Source organism: Dasypus novemcinctus, chromosome 4 (genome assembly GCF_030445035.2).
Source record: "Dasypus novemcinctus isolate mDasNov1 chromosome 4, mDasNov1.1.hap2, whole genome shotgun sequence".
In the NCBI taxonomy this organism is placed as follows: Eukaryota; Metazoa; Chordata; class Mammalia; order Cingulata; family Dasypodidae; genus Dasypus; species Dasypus novemcinctus.
The window spans coordinates 137,105,765-137,123,632 of NC_080676.1; the positions used below are offsets into that span (position 1 = coordinate 137,105,765).

At 34.8% G+C, this 17,868-nt stretch overlaps 1 pseudogene; it reads right to left on the minus strand.

The window, feature by feature from the left end:
• Positions 1–16,358: 16,358 nt before the first annotated feature.
• On the minus strand, positions 16,359–17,611 carry LOC101418620 (CWF19-like protein 2 pseudogene; annotated as a pseudogene).
• Between the last annotated feature and the right edge of the window lie 257 nt (positions 17,612–17,868).

Consider the following 17,868-nt stretch of genomic DNA (forward strand, 5'->3'; position numbering starts at 1 on the left):
AAACACTCCTTCTGCCCCTTTCCTCTCTTCTACTCCCCCTGAGACACCATTACATATATGTTTGTGTGCTTTGTGCTATCATTCAATTCTCTGAGACCCTGTTCAATATTTTTCATTTTTCTGTCTATCTTCTTCTATCAATTTTGGATGTCCTACATTCTAATTCACTAATTCTTTCTTCTACCTGTTCAAATTTGCTCATGTATGATTCTGGTGTAATTTTAACTTCTTTAATGCCTTTCATTACCATTGTTCTTTTTCTTCATATGTCTTCCAATTCTTGTTTATGCTTATCCAGTGTCTTCTTAATATCCTTTTTTATTTTATTTATTTATTTATTTATTTATTCCCCGCCCCCTTGCAGTTGCCTGTTCTCTGTGTCTATTTGCTGCATGATGTTCTTTGTCTGCTTCTGTTGTTGTCAGCAGCACGGGAATCTGTGTTTCTTTTTGTTGCATCATCTTGCTGCATCAGCTCTCCATGTGTGCAGCACCATTCTTGGGCAGGCTGCACTTTCTTTCATGCTGGGCAGCTCTCCTTATGGGGTGTACTCCTTGCACGAGGGGCTCCTCTAAGCGGGGACACCCCTGCACGCATCAGCACTGCGCATGGGCCAGCTCCACACGGGTCAAGGAGGCCGGAGTCTGAAATGCTGACCTCCCATGAGATAGACAGATGCCCTAACCACTGGGCCAAGTTCGCTTCCCTTAATATCCTTAATCTCTTCCTTCATCTTCTTGAATTGATTTAGGAGATTTGTTTATACATCTTTGATTAGCGGTTACAAATTTTGTGTCCCCTCTGACTTTTTAATTTTTTCCTTTGACAGTGCCATCCCTTCCTTCTTTCTTAGTAGGGCTTGTAAATTTTTTGTTTATATCTAGGTTTCTGATTATCTTGATGAATTAAGTCTGCTGGTAATTTTATTTTACTTTCCTAGGGTTTTATTGTTGATAATCTTTGTGTTAAGTCTCTTTTTTGAAATTTGGGTCAATTTATTTTAAATCTTTAGAATAGCCTATGTTTAACTGATGAAAACCAGGTCAGGGACCTACAAAGGAGCACAGACCAGTTCCAAAGAGCCCTGGGGAAAGAGTATGTAAAGACTTTAGTTGTTTGTTTGTTTGTTTGTTTGTTTGTTTGTTTGTTTGGGTTTTCTTTGGCCTGTTGGCTCCCCAAAAGTATCCTTTCCTGCCCAGCAGGAAAGGTGGTGCTTTTTGGCCAGCTGCTCACCATATCCTCTGGGAGGGGAGTGTTTTGTGTTTTTTTTCCTTTTCCCTCCACACCCCATATCAGGGGTAGAGTTGAGAACAGTGGTATGAAGGAAAACAGACCTGGCTGGCCTGACCTGCAGTTCAGCCAGACCTAGCAACAAAAACTCTGATTAGGAGCCTTGTTCAGCATTCAGACTAGAACCCAATTCTGGGGAGGAAGGTTTCTCTACTGCTTAATATTCCGGGCTGTCAGCCAACCCAATCCCTGAAAAAGCTGCTTATCCTGGGGGTGGGGGGCGGGGGATGGGCACTAGGCACTACTGTGGTGTAATTGGCTCATATTTGCTCTGCAGTGGCCTTTCTCAGGTTGTCTATCCTGCTTTTTGCATGTTGTACTTTGGTCTTCTGACCTCTGCAGTTCAAGTACAATCATCTCACTTACCCCTGAACCTGCCTTTGCCTACCTGAAAATACCTGTGTTCAGTGAGACCTGCTCTTGTTGTTTCCCTGTAACCATTAACCCTCTTTCATGAGCTATCTGTGCTGTTTGTCCTGCAATCTTATCACTTCCCTGCCTCCATATTATTTTTAATCTCTTCCAGATTTGTAGTTACTCTTCCTCTTTTTCCTTGATATTATTTGTATGTATTTTCAATTTTATCTGGAGCAGTCTTACCTGAGGTTTCCTTTTTGCATCAGTCTATTTTTTTAAAATATTTTTGTAAAAAATATTTTTATTGTGGTATGGTTTTTCCTTTTATCTTTATTTTTTAAATCACATTATTTAACTGGAATGACTTCAAATTATATACCAAAGCTATAAATTTCCATCTACTTAAAGCTTTAACTGCAGTCTTAAGTTTGTAATTAGGGTAGTTTGTCATTCAGGTCTAAATATTTTATAATTACAGAATACAATTTTTTCTTTGTAGATTACTTATATGTTTTTTAATTCTTAGAAAACATGTCATTTTATATCCTTTTTTTCTAATTTTATTTAACTTAAAGATGTGCAGAGGAATATGACCTTAGAATATTAATCTCTAATTTCTTTTGCATTTTCCAATTCTATGTCTTTAGTACACTTAGTGATTTTTTTTTTTTTTTTAGGAAGTACCAGGGATTGAACCTGGGACTTTGTACATTGAAAGCAAGTGCTGAAACCACTGAGGTATACCCACTCCCAAGATCTTTTTTAAAAAATACATATTATGTATGCTCAGTAATGATGTGTATATACAACACTACTAGATTAAGTTTATACCAATTATGTTTTCATATCAAATATGTCCTTTATTTTTCCTTTTTTCCTGCTTAATCTGTGAATTTAAGTCTGGGCAAAGTTTATAAAAAATTCATGGTTTTGTTTCCTTCTTGGTGATTTTTTATTTTATTTTATCATTAAATAGTGGTCCCCTTTAGTTCTCATAAAGGATTTTTGTCAAATAATCAATTCTGACACCAAGGTTTTTTGCCAATTTGCTTGGGATTCTGTGCCCACTAACTTTTTTTTTTACATCATTATGTCATAGAAGTAGGTTTCTTAAAAAAAAGCTTAGAGATGTATTTTTTAAAACTCAAAGGAATTATTTTCATTTAATACATGTGAATGAGTAAAACAATATTCAGTAATTTTTGCTGTAGTAAATACTTAAATTTTTAGGACCTGGTTTTATTCTATCTCTTGGTTGTATATTTTTCCAGATTGGTTTTTTCTCACGGTCAATATGGTAGCTGCCAGGAGACTCAGCCCTACATCTTCCAACTTTCAGTCCAGTTTTTAATGTGCCACAATGGTGAAAGAGGTTGTTGAAGTGGGAGGAGTGGGGTGAGGGGGGTGGGGGGTATATGGCATCTCATACTTTTTTAATGTAACATTTAAGAAAAAACAACAACAACAACAAGAAAAGTGTGTTATCTATTGTAATTCACTCCCTTGTTTATCTAAAACTCTCATTTCCTTTCATCCAATAAAGTGACATTTTAATATGTCCCAGATGATCTAGTGAAGTATATTCTAGTCATTGGAAGTAGAAACTGCCAAAGACCTGAGTTTCAAATGTCTCTTGAATGCCAAGTGGCTAGAACAGAGTAAAGAGTAGAGGTTGGAGGGGAAGACAGTGATGTAATGGAAGTCTGGAATTTGGAAGGCTTTGGGAACCATTTAATGGCATTGGCTGTTATTCAGAATGAAATGTGAAGCTGCTGGAGGGATTTTAATAATATGATTAAAATATTCTTAAAGTATCATTCTAGTTGCACTCTTGAGTATAGGACATTTGAAAGGTTAGGATCAGAGAGATCAGTTGGGAGGCTTTTGTTTTATTTGGGAAGACATGTTTTTAAGTTCCTGATTTTATTTGAAATTAGATCTAATATGATTTGCTGACATATTGGATATAGGATGCAGGAGAAAAAATTCAAGGGTGACTTTGAGTATGAGTTGAAATTAAAATTAGCTGAGATGGGGAAGACTACATAAACAGGTATAGGGGAAAGATAGTTTGGATTTGCTATGTATTATAGTAGATAACAATTGGAAATACAAATGAAGATACTGTGTAAGCAGCTGAATGTATAAGTCTGTAAAAAGGCCTAGGTCTTTTTTTGAGATATAATTTTGGAAGTCACTAGTAAAAATATGGTATTTTAAGTCACATGACTGTATGAGATCCAAGGTTTGAGACTTGATTCCCTCAATATTAAGAGGTTATGGACATTAAAAAGGAGTATGAAAAAAAGACCGACAAGGATTCACCAGTAAAATAGGAGAGGAAAAGGAGATTTTTTTTTCCAAAAAGCCAAATGAAGAAAAGGTTTGGAAGAAAGTGAATAGTGTCAAAAATTACTGATAGGTCAAGTAATATGAAAATTAATTACTAACCATCAAAGTAATCACCATGGCACGTACAGGTGATTTTACCAGAGTAATTTCTACTGGTGCTTGTGTGTAAGAAGGAAGATAGGGAAGCCTGAATGGAATAAGTTCAAGGGAAAATAATAGAAAAGGAACTGAAATCAACAAACACCCACAATAATTTGAGGAGTTTAATTTCATAGAGGAGCAGGTAAATAGAATAAATGATAGAGAGAAGAGGTATCAAAAAGAATATTTTACTGAAAACTGATTACAAGTTCCAAAGGGTTTTAAGCATTTGTTTCAGCCTGGAGATAAAATAAATAAATAAATAAATAAATAAATAAATAAATAAATAAATAAATAAATGAATGAATAAATAAATAAATAAAGTATATGAAAAGTTGACTCTACAGGATTAAGAACTGCTGGGACTACAAAGCTACTTATAGTGACTAAAATAATTAGGGAAAAGGGGGATATTCCAATTAGTCCTGATGGTCTAAAACAAATAGTGGTAGCAAGAGGTTCTGAGTTTTAGCAGTAATGGGGTGAGGAGTTTGCAAGAAACATGCTGAATTCTAGGACTATCTCCATTGCAATCAGTTGAACCGTGACGTTCTGGATGGGAGAGTTTGCTCTAAGCAGTTTGCTCTGTGACACTCTCCTGACTTCTACACTTGAAGGCAAAGCCCTTGGAGAATGATCATCTCTCCTAAGGCTCCTAAAGCATAACCTTTTATCCTACTGGGCATTGTATGGAAGCTGAAGATGGGTGGATGTGAATAGCAGGCTTCTTAATTTCTAAGATAGAGCTACAGGGGAAAAAAATTACCAAATTCCCCACCCACATCCTCAAGTGTTTTGTAAAGTAATAGTATAATATTTTAATCTAGAATGTGTTTGAGGATTTCAAAAAATTTGTAACAGGTTTTTGGTACTTTGTTCAAACTGAAAGGCAGTAGTATACTCACTATTTAAAAATACATATTAGGAGCCAGGTACAATGCTTAAATCACATTTACTACCTTTTTTTCTTCTTTTTTTTTTACTACTTTTGAGAAAGTTGCTTTAACAAACTGTACCTAACTTTCCTTATCCACACCAGGAGTATATTAATAATGTCAGCCTTATGAGTTTGCAATACTGAATAAGTTATTTAATACATATAATGTTTGCGGAACAGTTTACTGCCTAACAAATATTAAATGTTCAGTAACCATTAACTATGGTTATTATCTTGATAGGTCTCACCTTATTGTGTATTATTTGCCTTCTACTTCTGTATAATTCATAATAATGGGATTGAGACAGCAAATTTAATCTGCCCCTTGCTCTTTAAAACAGAGAAAAGTATTCTATTTTCAATGTAGGAAGTACATTAAAAGAGAAGACTAAAAGCACAAAAAAGGTAAAATTTCTTCTAGGTTATAATGTATTTCCAATTTTGAACTACCCTACTACAGTTCAAACTAATCTCAGTTTAGAAAATCATTCTCCCTTCTATTCCAAATTACAGGTAATAGGTAGAAAGGATTTTCTAGCAAACCCATCTAATTTCAAATGAGAAACTTAAATCTAATATTATATATTTCTTATAAAAATGTCATTGAAATATCGAGAATAAAGCATTATACCCCCAAATCCTGATTTTTTTCTAACAAATACCTCAATGTTCCCAGGCACATTTTTTTATTGTGTTCAAATATTCACTCCCTGTCCTTCTCTAGAAGGTTATTGATACTGCACATTGCCATATGACTTGCCCATACGTCTGATGAATGATTATGCTTTTCCTCACCATGAATGATGGCTCAGTCCTGTGACTTGCTTTAGCCAATGGGACTCAAGGCACTACAATAGATATAGTATTTGTAACAGCAGAGGAGAAGATTTAAAGGGAATTGTATGAGTTGGCTCATTCTTTACCGCTTTCACTTTGCCACAAAAATGGCAACGTTCCTCTTAGGCATTGCTCCTGTGGTCCGTGTCCTGGAGTAGAGAACAATCCACAGCAATCTGAGCTAAAATGAGTTATAGCTTACCCTCAAACATCCATCTTTAAGGTGAGCAAGAAGTAAATTTGGTTGTTATGCCGTGTAGATTTTGGAGTTGCTTGTTATGCAGTAAAGGTGAAGGATTGATGAGTAATTTCTAAGATAAAAGACAGAAAAGTTACTCTGCTATTTAACTATTGTATTTCCAACATTCCAGTCCAGGAGATATGCATCCTTACTTTCATTCACCCTGTCTTTACTCAGTTTATTCTATGTTATAAAGATGGATATTTTTTATTTGTGTCATAGTTTTGAAATTTTGGAGGTAAATAACAGAAAATGTAAATAAAAACTTCTTTGAAAGAGGGTGGATGAAATGTATTGGTACAACTAGCACACAATTCATGGACTTCAAGGAAAAATTAAATCTGACATTCAAATAGTTTCCATAGTACAAATCTCTTATCATCTCTAAGATTTCTTCCCTTCTCGTTTGGATTGTCAAGGTCCACATGGCATCATTGTGGTTGACTGTCTCTATTGATTTCCATTCTCTGGGGTAAAATCACAATAATAATGAATAAACCTTTGAGCACTTATAATGAACATGACACTCTTCTAAGGTCTTTATATAAATTAACTAATTTCATCCTCAATACTTCTCTGAAGTAGAAACTAATATTATTCTTACTTTATAGATAAGGAAACAAATGCACAGGAAGTTAACTAAGATGCCTCATAATAAACAATATATATATATATATATAATAGAAAATTCTATAATCCTTTTGCAAAAATGTTTGAACTAATTTCTTACACAGCACTCTCAATATCACAAATTGGGTCATAATGCTATTTTTAACTGAATCTCATGTTAAATAAAATCCATTATGCTAACTGTCCACTACTAAGTCATATTCTATGTTTAATTGGATGGAATCATTTCACCTGAAACGTGTAGCCAAAGTTATGGGGAAGATGTTCCTGAGATAATAAACAAGGGCATTGTTTTAAGAAAAAGTGTTGATGTATGTAGGTGTTAAGAACTATGAAGCATCTAAGATTTTATATTACTTGCAAAGTAAGACAATAGCTCGCAAATGATTCAGGAATGCTGAGAAAACAGGAGATTCCTGGTTCCGATACAAAAGACTATATTGCTCTTGATGTAACAAGCAACACGAACTTCTTATTCACATTATTTTTGTTTGTTTGTTTTGTTTTGTTTTTCCAGTGTCAAGGAATTGACACAGAGCAGTCTAGGTAGATGGTGAGTACACAGACTTAAAATGAGTAAGACTTTCATATGGCTTATAAAACCCAAAACATCAGTTACTATGGAACATTCAATTTAGAACACTCAACTAAGAAAATCAAAGCAGAAAAAAGACATATTTGATGAGTTGACAGTTTAAGGTCATACTGACAGTTGACTAGGTAAGTACCTAAAAGGTATCATATATTTAATATTCTTATATTTTTTTATGGAGGGATTTTACAAATAGCATACTTTCTTAAATAAAATTTTGTCTCTGGTTTTAGTCATAATAAAATAATTTTTAGATGCATTTGGAAGAAAGGTATTCTATTAAATTGGGAACAGACAGCTCTTTTATTAGTTGAAAGTAAAATCTAGGAAAAAAAAAGAAGATAAGCTTCTGTACTTTTTAATGTGTAAAGGCCAGTTTCTGAATTTAAAATAAGTTGCTTAAATAGAAGAAAAATAATTTTCTTTGTTACGGTATCATGTCATAGATCTTCTTCACCATTATTTTATTTCTTACTCTTGTCTTCTCTATTCAATACTGTAGTGTCTTACAAAGATGCTTTTTATTATTTGTGATCCTGTTAAACTCAGTGAACTATGCCATTGTGCATGGTTTGACTATTAGTTCAAATAACATAATACTTAGGCTTGTACAACTTAAATAAATAATTGATATAAGTAGAATAATAGAATTTGTATTTGCTTAGGAAAAGCGGGTATGGCATATTAATTGAGCAATCTTAGACTCAGGGATCAAGAAATACATAGTTTTGTTTTATGTTTTGTAATTTCACTACTATTTAAAGTTCTCATTTCACTGAATACTGAAAACTTAATTCATGTAAAATAAATGTATTCTATTTTTTCTTAGGTCTGTTTTTAGGTACCAGTATTACCTTGGTCATCTTGGCATTGCTGCTTTATTCCAATAGCATTTCCATGGCCCAATAGAAGACATGGCATTTATTGTGATGCACTTAGCTGAGGAGAAAGTCAGGAAATTGCTATTTCTCAAAGGCCACCAGTTGATACTTCATCTCAGCCCATTTCCTCAATTTACTTTTCTCTGGGGTCATCCGTTTTCATCAGGGATCTAGACAAGTTAGAAAGAGGTTGGCAAGTGCACAGGAAATTTTAGCTCTTACTGATCATTTACCATTCCAATTATTTTTCTAAAATTCTGTGTTGTTTATCTAAAAGAAACTAACCTTCTGAAGAGCAATATCTAAACTGGAATTTGTTTTTCCTCATTCTAATTTCTACTCACAAATCTTCACTTAGATAAGAAGCTCTGAATAGCCTAATTAAGTGATAAAGGAAGTAACCAAAGAATAAAAGTAATACCAGATTGAAAATAACTGTTGGTGGTTCAAAATGAACAAAGTAAAGAACAAACAAAGAAACCTATGTGGAGATGGCCTGCCAGAGAAAATTATCCATATTCTATTTTAGGTCAAGGAATATCTAGGAAAAAATTTGGATTCACTGAGTTCACCTTCTTATATGGTGATTTGGGGTATACACTAAAATGTAAACTGACTGAAATCATAACATATTCTTTCCATTAAAAGGCTAGTTATAGGATTAACATCATGAAAACTAAAAAATTTGTCAAAATTCTGTTTGCACCAACATGTGGATGCCCCCATTATATATTAAAGGAAAACGAAACAAATAATAAAAACATTATAAAATGGTTGAATGTTTTAATATTGCTGTAGTGGATAAAAAGAGTTTTTATTGTATATAAATTCTTAAATTACTTTTTAGAAAGCATTGAAAATAGGATTTTTAAAACATTTATTAACAACACTATATAAAAAAATGAGTGATCAGATCAAATTTAATAGGAACATGTTTCCTCAATAATCACTTCGGAAATATTAGCATTTCTTAAATGACATATTTGTAAATATCTAAAAATGTATTTTGTACCTAAAGAAATTCCTAATCCCTTCTTGCTGGATATATAAGTACTTTAGCATTGTTTAAAGCAGTCACAGTTTCCTAGTGCTGCCCTAACAAAATACCACAGCCTGAATGTCTTAAAACAACCAAAATGTATTTGTCTCCTAGTTTTAGAGCCTACATGTCTGAAATCAGGTGTCAGCCGGGTCATTCTTCACCAGACACCTTTAGGGGAGAATCTTTCCCAGTCTCTTCTGGCCTTTAGTGTTTGCTTGCAGTCGTTGGTGTTCCTTGGCTTTTGGATACATCTCTCTTCACATACCTACTCCCTTGTGTTATCTGCAGATCCTCTCTCCTTCTAATAAGGACACCAATCACCTGGGATTAGGTTCCACTCTAATCCAGCTGAGCTTCATTTTAATTTTTCAAAGACTGTTTCCAAACAAGATCACAATCACAGAACTGTGGGTTAGGACTGGAACATATGTTATTGTCGGACACAATTCAGTTACACTCACATTGCCTTAGGACTTGTGGATTCCGTTCTTCTTGTCAACATTTTCCCAAGTTATTTCTCTTTTTACTTTTTCAAGTTTTTGATCAAATTTTACTTTACAGAGAGGGCTTTCCTGGAAATCCTATTTAAAATAGCACCATTCCACACACTTGTCATTGTTTAGTCCCCTTCGTTATTTTTCTTCATAGCACTTATCTCACATGATATGTGACCTATTTGAAATGCAAGACCGTGAGGGCAGGGTACTTATTTTATTCACCATTGTATCCTCTGTGAGAACTGTGCCTAGCACTTATTAGGCATTCAAATATTTCAGGAATTAATAATATGAGTAAAAATCATCAAATTATTGAGTAAGCATTCATACATTAAAGTTTTTTCATTATAAATAAACTTTTTATTACACAAAACCTGTTCTGATAATAGTCGTGGTTATTTTATTTATATCAGAGCATGCTTCTTAAGCTTTTACAATTATGTGACTATGTATCAGGGAATTGTGAAGCAAAAAATTTAAGATTAGTAAGAACATTTAGGTAAATTATTTTTGATGATCTTAATATCTTTAATATTAAAATCATGTTCTTCATAGGTACATAATAATTATATAATACTTTACTTATTTTGTGAATATTTAAGGTGGCTATCATTTATACAATGATATAGACACATGCACTCTTTTAATTTATGATTTACAACAGTTCTATTAGCTTAGGAATATTATTGTTTCCAGTTTCTCTTATTAGAAAACTGAGACCCACAATGGGTTTTAAACTCAAGACAAGAGAGAACAGATGTGAACTTTGAAAAGGAAATGTGCCTAGAACAGTGTTTAGCACTTAGACACTCAGATTGTTTAGGAAGTCCAATAAGGTATAAACAAATGGGACATCTCTGTATTGGTAATTTATTCTATGAGAAATACATATATTTGCACATTTATTTGTAACATTCCAATGAAGAATTATTAATATCTACTTTATGCTTATGAAACTGAATCTTATAGAGGTAAATAAGTTTCAGATTCTGATACCCGATTGATATTGGATAATTAATAGAATTTATCTTATCATTTCTAGATGAGAGCCTCAAAGATAACAGCTAATGTTTTAGTTTCCTAAGCTTCTCAAGCAAATACCATGAAATGATTCTACGTAAACAGTGTAAATCTATTACTTTACCGTTCTGAGACTAAAAGAAAATCCAAATCAAGGCATCAAGGTTGTGCTTCCTCCCTAAAGACTGGTGCTCTGGCTGTCTACTGACATTCCGTGGCTCCTCTAGCACATGACAAGGCCCATGGCAGCATCTGTTTTCTCCCTTTTCTTCTGGTTCTACCAAATTTCAGCTTCTTGCATAAGTTCATACCTACAGGAATGGGTTAAGTTTAATAACATATTTTCTGGTATATACAGCTTCAGACAACCAGAGCTGTGGTGAAAATCTAAGTTAATGGAATATTAATTTTCTTCCTGTTTTGGGTAAATTTTGTTACTACTAAAAGATAAGTTTTAAACTGAAGGTTAATTTTCTATATTTTCCTAATACTCCTCTCTTCCATATGTCGCGTCCTAGGAAAATAGACAGTTTTCATAGAGCTACCAGTCCAGTTATGCACATTATTTTATTAGAAACATTCTAGGAAGAAAAGAATGACATCTCTCAAAAGGTGGGAAACATTTTTTCCTCATTAAGAACGTCAAGCTTCTTTTATCGTAATAGATATGCACGAGTTCAAAGATATTTTAAAGAAAAATCACATTTCAGTTCCAAGCACTCTATTTATGCAGGGTCCAGAATAAAAACAGCTTTCAGTATGTTTCAGTATGTTCAGTAAAATAGCTTTTTAGTATGTTTCTCTCAAAAGTGAAGGATTTCAGGACTCTTTTCTTGCACCCAAATGCTCTGAGCAGTTGGTGGGGCCAATGAGAAAAGCCAGAAAATAGATGCAGACACTTTTAATTATGGGATGTCCATGCACTTTAAGATGCTCTGTTGGTCATGTTTGTCCTATTAGGACTCATTAAAGTTACAGATGAGAAAGAATCAAATGGAAATTTTGAAAATAAAAACCATGATGTCTGTAAAATCACAAGTGATACTAATAGTATACTGGGTACTGAAGAATAATGAATTGGTGAAATTTAATAGGATCTATAAAAGTTTTACAAAATGAAAATAAAATAAAGAATAAAAAAATAAGGCCTCTGTGACATGTGCTATCAATATCAACTCAAGTCTCAAAATCAGTGTAGAAAGAATACTGCAGAATTGTGTTTGAAGAAATGATAGCTGAATATTTTCTAAATTCAGTGAAAAATTATTAGCTTGTAGATACAAAAGGAAAACTGCAACTAAAAATATGAAAGTCAAACTTTTGAAAATCAAACATAAAGTGATGAAAAGATAGTGAATTTAAATACAGTCAGAAAACATGACACTTTATATAGGTGGTACCAATGATACAAATATTGCCTGACATTTCACCAGGAACCTTTTGAGACCAGAAAAATCTGAAACTGAATCTTTAACAAGTAAAAAGAAAAAAATAAAAAGGGAAAAAATAAACCCACATACATTTATACTTTCTTTTTTAAAAAATGAAAAGTATGTTTATTTGTTTTTAATTAATTTATTGAAATATATCACCCACACACAAACATTGGTAAACATAAGTGTATAGTAATAGTTGTGAACTTACAAAACAAACATATATAACATCATACAGGACTTTCACAATTCACCATACCACCAACACCTTACGTTGTTGCTAAACCTTCTTAACTATTGATTAAAGAGAATTGTCAAAATATTACTATTAACCAAAGTATTTTCCCCCATCCCTCCTAATATTATTATCTTTATCTCATTTATATATAAACATACATAAGCAAAGTATATAGTAAAAGTTGTGAACTTACAAAGCAAACATGCATAACATCATAGAGGGGTCCCATACATTCAACCCTCCACCAATACCTTGCATTGCCGTGAGATGTTTGTTACAAATTGTGAAAGAATATGGTCAAAATCTTACTACTAATTATAGTCCTTATCTTACATTTGGTATATTTTTCCCCAACCCACCCTATTGTATTTTTTAAATATGTTTTGACATATTTTCATATGTCAACCTTGACAGAATTGTAAATTTATAAAACAATCATGCACATATGCAGAATTCCCAAACAACACCCCTCTATCAACACAGCACACTATGTTAAGATAATATTATCTGATTGTTACCATGTCCACAGTATACAATTGGCTCACATTTTCCATACTGTTCCGTTACCAATACAGCACATCTTTGGCACAGATGCAAGAATATTATATTATTACTGCTAACCACAGTCCATAGGTCACTCCAGTTGTATTTTTCTCATGCATTCCCCATACCCTTAACTAGTGATATACATTTGCTCTAGCTCACAAAGGACTCTCTAGCATCTATACCATCAACCATAATTCTGATTCACCTCTTGGTTTACTGTGCTATTCAGTTCCTAGATTATTCTCTAGCATTCTGTCAATCAGCATTTACATACCTAGACTATCATTTTCAGTCACATCCCCATTTGTAAATTAGCTATTACTCTCTATTTGCTACCATCCATTGTATACATTTCAACACTTTTACAGTAAAGCTAATTAAAACTTTTACATACATTAAGTAGTCCATCTCAGTCCTTTTCTTTTCTCCTTTAAGAATTCACTATCTACCACCATTCAAATGTCTTGAAGATATTTTCCCACACTTTTTTCTAGCAGTTTTATGGTTCTTGCTTTCATTTTTAGTTTTTTTATCCATTTTGAGTTAATTTTTGGATAAGGTGTGAGATAGAGGTCCTCTTTCCTTCTTTTGGCTATGGACATCCAGTTCTTTCAGCACCATTTTGCTGAAAGGACTGTTCTGCCTGAGCTGTGTGGGTTTGACAGGCTAGTCAAAAATCACTTGACCATGCATGTGCGGATATGTTTCTGAACCATCAGTTTGGTTCCACTGGTCTATGTGTTTGTCTTTATGCCAGTACCATGCTGTTTTTGCCACTATAGCTTGGCAGTATGATTTAAAGTCCAGAGATGAGGGTTTGCTTTTCCTTTTAATGATGCTTCTGGCGATAGAGGACCCTTAACCTTCCAAATAAATCTGATAATTGTGTTTTCGTTTTTTTAAAAAATGCTGGTGGAATTTTTATCAGGATTGCACTGAATCTATATCGATTTGAGTAGAATTGACATATTAATAATAGTCTTCCAATCCATGAGCATGGAATGTTCTTCAAGTTATTTAGGACGTTTTAAAATTTTGTTTAACACTGGGTTGCAGTTTTCTGAATACAAGTACTTTATAGAGTTGGTTAAGTTTATTCTTGACTATTTGAGTTTTATCTGTCATATTTTATTTTCACCACTCTTTTGACACTTTTAGTTACTTTTAATTGATATAATCTTCATTTCTAGACACACTTCCAGGTCTCTCTCTCCTGTCTTTTCTCTTCAAGTTCTAGGGCACCCTTTAGTATTTCCTGAAAATCTGGTCTCTTACGTAGAAATTCTCTCAGGTTCTGTTTATCTGTGAATATACTAATCTTGCCCTAATTTTTGAAAGACAGTCTTGCTGGATATAAGATTCTTGGCTAAGTATGTGTCTTGGAGATGGTCTATTTGGATTTTTTCAAATGGGAGTATGTTGTGCTTCTTGGACAGGGATATCTATGTCCTTCAATAGGGTTGGGAAATTTTCTACCATTATTTCTTCAAATATTCCTTCTACCCCTTTACACTTCTCTTCTCCTTCTGTGACACCCATGACACATATGTTTGCATGTATCTGCTGTTGTTTAGTTCCCTGAGACCTTGTTCAATTTTTTCCATTCTTTTCTTCATCTCTTCTTTTGTATGTTCACTTTCAGAGGTCATTTCTTCAAGCTCACCAACCCTTTCTTCTGCCTCCTCAAAATGTTATTATATGATTCCAGTGATTTTTAAATTTCATTGATTGAACCTTTCATTCCCTTAAGATCTGCTGTGTTTCTATGTTTGCTCTCAAATTCTTCTTTTGCTCATCCAGTGTCTTCTTAATATCCTTAATCTCTTTAGCCATCTCATTGCATTTATTAAGGAGATTTGTTTGAACATCTATGATTAGTTGTCTCAACTCCTTTATGTCATCTGGAGGCTTATCTTGTTCCTTTAACTGAGCCATAGCTTCCTGTTTCTTGATGTGGATTGTAATTTTTTGTTGGTGTCTTTGCTGACTAGAGTATTTATTCTGTGTGCAGTTTTTCTCTTTAGTTTAGGGCTTCCTATCATTTCTCCCTTCCTGGTTATGCAGTAGGAGCCAAGCATGTAGTTGGTGCTGCAGGCTGTGGATGATCAAGCTGTCACTGCTCCAGGGACCAGTGATGCTTCTTTCAACTTTCTCCTTTGCCACAGGTAGGGACAAAGTCACAGCTATGTGGAATAATCCACATGCAGGCCTAGACAGTAGTTGCCCAGAGAGACTGATGAAGCTTCACATCCCTTTCTTCCCTGCCTGGGGCAAGGATGGAACTGCAGGTGTGGGCAGCATTCTATGCAGTGCAGGTCCAAGATGACAGCTGTTGACCTGGTAGACTTCTGATTTTCAGTCAATGCCAGCCAAAGTTCTCTGCAGTTATCTCTATAGGCTGGTGCAGGGCTCCTCAGCCTCCTCCCTGCCAGAGTTGGCTGAAACCTAGTAGGGCTGCAGGCTGATCTGCATGAAAGAAACTGGTTCCTGCTGACACTGAGAATTTCAGTCAACCCAGCTTTCCCTCAGGCTGGGGGCAAAGTCAGAATAGTGGCTACTGGTCTCTTTCTGACAACCATTCCCAAGTTTATCTCCTAGCCAGCCAATTCTCCCAATCTGTAGCTGAATCGGCAGCCAACTCCCTCCTCCTCCCATTTCTGGAAAATGGATCTTCCAATTCCCATCACAGAACAGCTCAAGAGGTGACCCGTGCCACAAGAGCAGGATAATCTCCAGCCTCTGCAACTTGACAGGTAATTTCCCAGAGAGTGTGGTGCAGGTCCCCACAGCATCCTCCCTGCTGGAGGTGGCACTGGGGTCTAGACTAGACCTGCAATCTGATCTGGATGGGAAAAAGCCAGTCCCCACCACCACTGGGATTCTCAGTCTGCCCTGCTTCCCCTCATGCCAGGCACAGAGTTAAGATGGCAGCTCCTAGCCTCTTTCTGACCTGACAGGCTCAAACCTTAGTTGTTCTCAGGATCATACTGTAGCCCACTGAATATCTTCATCATAGTTGAAATTGGTGCCCTACTGTCTCTTCATTCCCCATTTTGGGGAAGAGGAGCTTTCAATTCCAGCTGCAGAACAGCTCCCAAGGCAGCTTGTGCCTCCAGTGAAGGATGGGCACTGGCCTCCAGGGCGTGGAGGGCTCTATTTAAGAGTCTTCTCTGCAGACGGGCATCTCCTCCCTCCACTCCTTCAAGTATGTTGCAGGAAGTTCTTCTGGCCTCCCAGAGCGCCCAAACAGGTGCTTCATCTAGCTCCAGAGAACTCCCAGGCTTTGCTAACTGCCTTGTAACAGGAGCTGAGTCTAGGAGCTCCTTACTCCGCTGCCATCTTGCTGGTTCTCTTCTCAGTGAGTTTTTGAAAACCACAAGTTAAAGAACCCTGAGCTACCAATGCTGAAGATGAACTTGATGGTTCAAAATTTCTGCATTTGCTATGAAATTACAGTTCTTCATCATCAGAAGGTCTCAAGAATTTAGGTCTCAAATTTCTAAGAGAAGAAAACCATTAGTTTTGCCTTAAATTGGATTCTTTTCTACATACATGTAAAGACCCAGATATATTCTCTTTTTCATCATCAATAAACTTATCTTTATTGATACTGTTTGCAATATCTGTCAGACCATATCTATCCCTTGAAATTTTATTATAATTTACTATGTCTGATTTTCTACTTTCTTGATTATTTTGTGCTTTATCAGAATATGTTGGTTTCCTCCACCATTCTCATCTATAATCCTCTCTTTTGGATGCATTTTTTTCAGCTTCTTCTAATTTCAATTGAAGTATTTCCATTGACCCATATCTTTCAGCTACAATGTCCTCAAATTTCTGTGTTCTTTCTTAGCTTGTTCCTTCATTCTTTGATATGACTTCCTTAGTCAGCTTAATCCACCATCTTCTACTACTAAAACTTTAGTGACTGATGATGCATTACAATCTTCTGTTGGAAGACCTGTCCCACCATCCTTCCAGTATAGATTTAAATCTCTTTCCAATAGTCTGGACTGCTCAACTGCTTGGGTTTTCTCTTGCTCCATTTTCCTTAAAGATTCTTTTTCAGCTTTGAGTGATGATAACAATACAGTTTAGCAGACATAAAATCAAGTCATCCACTCATCCCTCTGACTAACTTGGGTGCCTTCTTCTTTTGCCAACTTACTGTCTTTCTCTTTCCATGTCTTTTCTTTGCTAGGAGTCTGAGATGGAACAACCTCAACCCACTCATATTCAGAGCTCGAAGAACTATCAGCTGACTCATTTTCATATTTCTGTTTCTTGCTCTTTTTCTTCTTTTCTTTCTTTCTTTTTTTTTTTTTTTGATTGCTTGTTTTTTTCTTCTTTTTTTTTCACAGAGTGTTCCTGTGAGAATTGTTCAGTTTGCTCATTCACATCAGGCAGAATCCATGTATCTTCGCCTCGAAGTCACTTAAGTTCTTTATACCTTTCTTTCTTTTCAAAATTGGCTTTAGGCTGGTGCAATACTTTGGCCCTGGCTATCCGAGTCTGTTCTTTACATTCTTCAATACTCCTCTCTCACTTTCAAACCGACCACTGGCAGCTGCCATAGTTGTTGTGAAAGCTATGTTTTTTAAAAGAAAAAAATAACATTTCACTGTGTAGTTTATAATATACATAGAAGTAAAATTTGTATCAGAAAGCAAAAGAATGCAGGGTATATTTATTTATACAGCCATATGTCTCTTACATTTTAAAATGAAATGCTTTTATATTAATCCTACGTAGATTTTGACAAATAAGAATAAAAAAGATACACTTTTGAGATATAAAAAAAGATAGCACAGTATTTTAATAGAATAACTAG